General features: G+C 29.5%; 1 protein-coding gene across 6 annotated transcripts in view; it reads left to right on the top strand.

Annotated features, from left to right (window-relative positions):
* Window positions 1–509: 509 nt before the first annotated feature.
* The window catches only part of LOC106879144 (protocadherin alpha-8), a 134,053-nt gene continuing 129,628 nt past the window's right edge, over window positions 510–4,934 (top strand). For 3 of the 6 annotated variants that reach the window (XR_016244372.1, XM_052973079.2, XM_014928580.3), the window contains exon 1: window positions 511–939. The gene's annotated coding sequence lies outside the window, so the exon portion shown is untranslated. Of the gene's footprint in view, window positions 940–4,934 lie in introns of all 6 variants that reach the window. The other 3 variants (XR_008265536.2, XR_016244371.1, XM_052973078.2) reach the window with 2 other exon arrangements.

Genomic DNA, 4,934 nt, shown 5'->3' with positions numbered 1-4,934 from the left:
TTGATAGAGAGTAGTCCTAATATGTAAAAATATGAGAAGGTCATGGTTGGAACAACTTTGGTGTATAGCAGGACAGGGTTAGTGTATAGCAGAATTAAAACAAGGCAATAACAACAACAAAGTAAAAGAAATTATTATTTTAGTTGATAATGAATATGTTATTTTTCAGAAAAAGATTCATCTTTCAACTTACATAAAATTCTGAATTTTCTTTGACAAAAAAAGAAAAAAAAAAAAAATGGTCCTACAGATAGTTAGAAAAGAATCAGTGATCGAATGGATGATTTTCATATATGTCTAAACATTTCAACTTCTCAAAGTCTATATAGAGACAAATCTTTTTTAGCGTTTTTAAATTATTTTTTCTATATTTTCCAAATATAGAATAAATAATATATTACTTCAATTAAAGTGATTTCTTGTAATCATATCTTTGATTTTTTGCATCAAAAGCTACTTTCTAAATGTCGTTTACCTCTAATTATAAGAAGAGACATCCTACTCCATAATTAGCGGACTTTTTATCGGGACTAAATTAGAGATTTTTATAAATCTATAATATAATTATAGGTGAATAAGTTAGTGGAACTGTGAGTGATTCAGGCCTTCATTAGGTTTACTTGTACACACTATAAGAATCCTAGGCAGAGTTTCCATTTTTCTTCTTCTATGGGAACCATAAACAGCCTGTCATTGGCTATAACAGATATAGCATACATTCCATGCATGATAAGACTACAGGCTCTTCTTTCTTTTTCTATGCATCCCCCTCTCTATTTCTCTCTTTCACACTCATTCATTCACTTTCTCTGTCTTTCTATCTCTCTCATATTCACACAACAACACAGACCAAGATACATCAGCAGCAGTGACTGTACAACTCTACAGCAGGATACACAGCTCAGCTAACGTTACACTGAGAAAGATTTAACAGCAACGGTGAGTTTATTGCTTTACGTGTTAGGAAAAAAATTTCTTGTTTTGTTTGATTTTGCTTGTTAAATTTGTTTTTACTTAACATTATTAAAACAAAAAATACAAAATCCATGTTATCGTTAAACTGTTTCTTTTATTCAGAAAAAAGTCAAAATAGAGCCTTATTTTACTTTCAATAACCCTTGTAAATTTTCATAGATTTTGAAAGTGAAAGAGAAACAAAGTTAGTGATAATTTCTAAAAGTAATCATGATCTCAAAATAATTACAAATTTAAAAAATAACTCAAGGACATGACTTATGTTCATATTTTTTATCCCTTAAAATATTCAGTGATGAATTTAAATCAAATGCTTGCTGGATTGCCCTAAGAATAAGTTTTTTTTCACTTTTTCTATTTCTTTTCATTTTTGATTTTTTTTGTTGTTTAGAAATTTAGTCTTAATTGGTTTGTCTTAATTCAGATTTAATTAACACCGTATAATGGAAACTATCTTTAGACAAAGTTTATATTGCTAAGGAAAAAAAGAAAAAGAAAACTGTAAAATATAAAACCAGTTTGTGTATATACAAAGAATTTGAAATAGTTTTGTGTATAGGTATTTATATTAAATATGTGTGTATAAGTGTTAGTTTGATACTAAGTGTATGTCTATGTATGTTTATGTGTGTGTGTGTATGATATATATTTGTATGTATATAAGTGCATGTGTGTGTATGATATATATATATATATATATATATATATATATATATATATATATATATATATGGAGAGAGAAAGAAAGTGGAGATAGATAGACAGATAGATAAATAGACAGATAGATAGATAGATAGATAGATATACCTAGATACACACATAAACGCATATGTACCTACCTACATACACAAAATAACTCATACATATCTATTTGTGTGTAAGGATGCAAGCTTGTGTTGATGTATTTTATGTATATGTTTGTGTGGTAATGTACATGCATATGTGTTTGAGCATGCATTTGTATAGTATATTATTTTAAATATGTATGTATAGTTGTGTAATTTTTCACATGCTGTTCTTCATAAATGTATTTACCAATAACTTTATGCATGTGTGTGTGTATTCAAACACACTCACATACACATATAAATGTATATATATATATATATATATATATATATATATATATATATATATATATATATATATATATACCTCGTTCAGAGATTTAACATTGCTATATATATATATATATATATATATATATATATATTTATTTATAGACACACACATATACATATATACATATGCATATATATATACATACACACACATACGCGTGCACACACACACACACACATATATATATGGGATGGGCATTTGGTCATAAGAAAAAGAAGGGCTGTGCCTCTGGCCACCCCCAATGTGTATATTTGTATAATTATACATGTATGTGCACACAAGTCTATGTGTGTATATGACTTTGAGTATGTTAAAATGTATAAATATAAGTGTACATAACGTTTGTATTTGAAAGTTCCTGTGTATGTATGCGTTTGTGTCTGCTTTCATATGCATGAATGATCTGTATTTGTGTTAAAAGGTTTGTGTGTGTGTGTATGGATGTATGAGAGAGGATTTCTACAAGTGCAAATACATGTCTGTATGTTTTCATGTGTGCTTGCATCCAGTGTGTGCATGTGTGTCTGTGCCTTTCATAACAATGTGTTTATCGCTATAACTTCTGACATGTTTGTGTATATGAATGTAAATGTATATAAGAACTAGTCTCTTCATTGGAAATGTTCTATTTCAGTCTGATTTTCAATATAAATTTAAATGAAAGTATTTTTTTTAAAAATCATTTTATGTCATAAGCACTTACCTTTTTGAAATGATATTTTAGTAACTATTAAATTCAAAATGTAACTTTTTTTTAATGCTGATATCTGATTCCTGAAAGCAATGAATATTTTTCTCTTTAAGCTCTTTAATACAGTAAATATATAAAAGTATATTATCTTTATGTTATCTTTCTCTTCAGTTTCTTTTTTTTTTTGGTGGTGGAGTTAAATGTTAATTAATTAGCTTAAAAAGATGAAAAATTGTTCATTCATTTCCAGTTTCTCCAAATCTGGGAGATTTGGGACTGCCAGGAACAATTAAGAGTGATAATATACATTTAGAACTTGCTTTGCTCTATAAACCAGGTCAACCTTATTCAAGCAGACTTATGATTTAAAGGGTTCTAACCAGGACCAAATATTTTTATGGTAGTCTAGGATAGCATTGTCCAATGTATGTTTCATTTTCTATAAGGTAAAGTGTGTTTGGGGGAGATTTGTATACTATTTGTAACGAACCATAATTAAGTGACCATGTATAGACTCTGTTAAAGGTTTTAGTGGGAAGAATGTAGAAACAGGGTGTGGCAGGAGTTCCAGATGGGATACACTTCTGAGTATTTGATTTGATGAAAGGGATACTAAATATATTGAGATTGCTGGTAAGAAACGAAACAGGTGTATTGAACAGGTTTATAGAGAGTGGGCAATGAATTAATGATTTCAGAATAACAGGGGGTGTTGTAGTAGTGGTAAAGAAGAGATGATGAGGTTCAAGGTTTACTATGTCACAGTGATTGTATGTCATTCACAAATAAAGGGGAATATAGCAGAGATATATATACCTTTTTATTTTAATCATTATTTTTGTTTTTTCCATCTTATAATCCTTTTCTATATGTGGAAAAATTGATTTTATCAGCTTGCAACACTGGTATATCCAAACTTAAAATATTTACTAATATCTTTCATTTTGATGTATATCATACATTATTAGGCAGACTTAGAGATCTGAAGTTGGTAAAAGGGAACCATGACCTTTTACATTAACTAAATCTATCTTTCGTTCACTCAGTATAATTTTTAAGCTGAATAGTTGAAAGCAATGTCTCATGTCTTAGTTATAGACTTGTACCATCTAAGTTCATTCTATCTTAAGAGATATTTCCTCTTCAATGCTATGATTATATAAAATGTAGATTATTGTCTACATCCAGTTTCAAATCTTAGTAATAGTCCTCCTTCCCACCTCCTCACACACACACACACACACACACACACACACACACACACACACACACACACTCACACACAATCTCTCCAGAATATCTATCTATAAATAAATCTCTGAAAGGTCTTCTTATGGCATTGAAGTACAGGCTAAAATAGTGGAAACTCTTTAACCTTTTACTTTTAAAATAAGTCAGAGAAAAAAATTTTTCTTCTTCTTAACAATGTAAAACGATATCAGACAGAATCTTATCCTTGGTTTAATTGATCTTGCTTATGGCAACAGAGGCTAGTGATAGAGACTTGTTCTGGTCTTTCTATACATAGATCAGCATCCATAATGATTTTGTTTGCACATGAGTACCTCTAGCATGAGCAATGAACAGTTAGTACAGAGCCAGTAACACTAATTCCCACTTTATATTCTTTGTACATGTATCAGAACATTTTTTTTATCACTGTCCATTGCTAAAATTAAACACCGTTGCAAGAACAGATTTTGTTCCAGCAAAGGCTTTTTCAAGGAAGCAATATCAGTTTAATAACCAATTTACAAAATTCTATTAGGAGATCAGTTTTTGTTTGTTTCTTGTACATTACCAAACTTGGCAGTAAAGATAAGCCTGGGGTAAATACCTGCACATGTAAATTGTCCAGAGATTTAGTTGTTCAAAGGTCTCTTCAGTATGTTTATAACTCTTTTAGATTAAATTCTGCAAAAAAAAAAGTCTTTCCTTAAATAAATTCTGTCAATACCTGATATTTACTTCAAATCACATGTTTTCCTAAATGACTGGGGATAACATTTCCTTCAAAGTATTTGTTTTACAGAAGGCTAGGATGGATTTTATTGGCAATCTCATTTTGTATAGATGTCTGTTATGGAATGAGCGGTATTCTCATGATATTTCTCTTTTCTCCTGCAAATATAAATTCAAATGAAAG

The sequence above is a fragment of the Octopus bimaculoides genome, chromosome 14 (assembly GCF_046866305.1).
Source record: "Octopus bimaculoides isolate indiv1 chromosome 14, ASM4686630v1, whole genome shotgun sequence".
Taxonomy (NCBI): Eukaryota; Metazoa; Mollusca; class Cephalopoda; order Octopoda; family Octopodidae; genus Octopus; species Octopus bimaculoides.
Note: the sequence above shows the minus strand (reverse complement) of the source record. Positions and strands in the feature narration are given on the sequence as shown.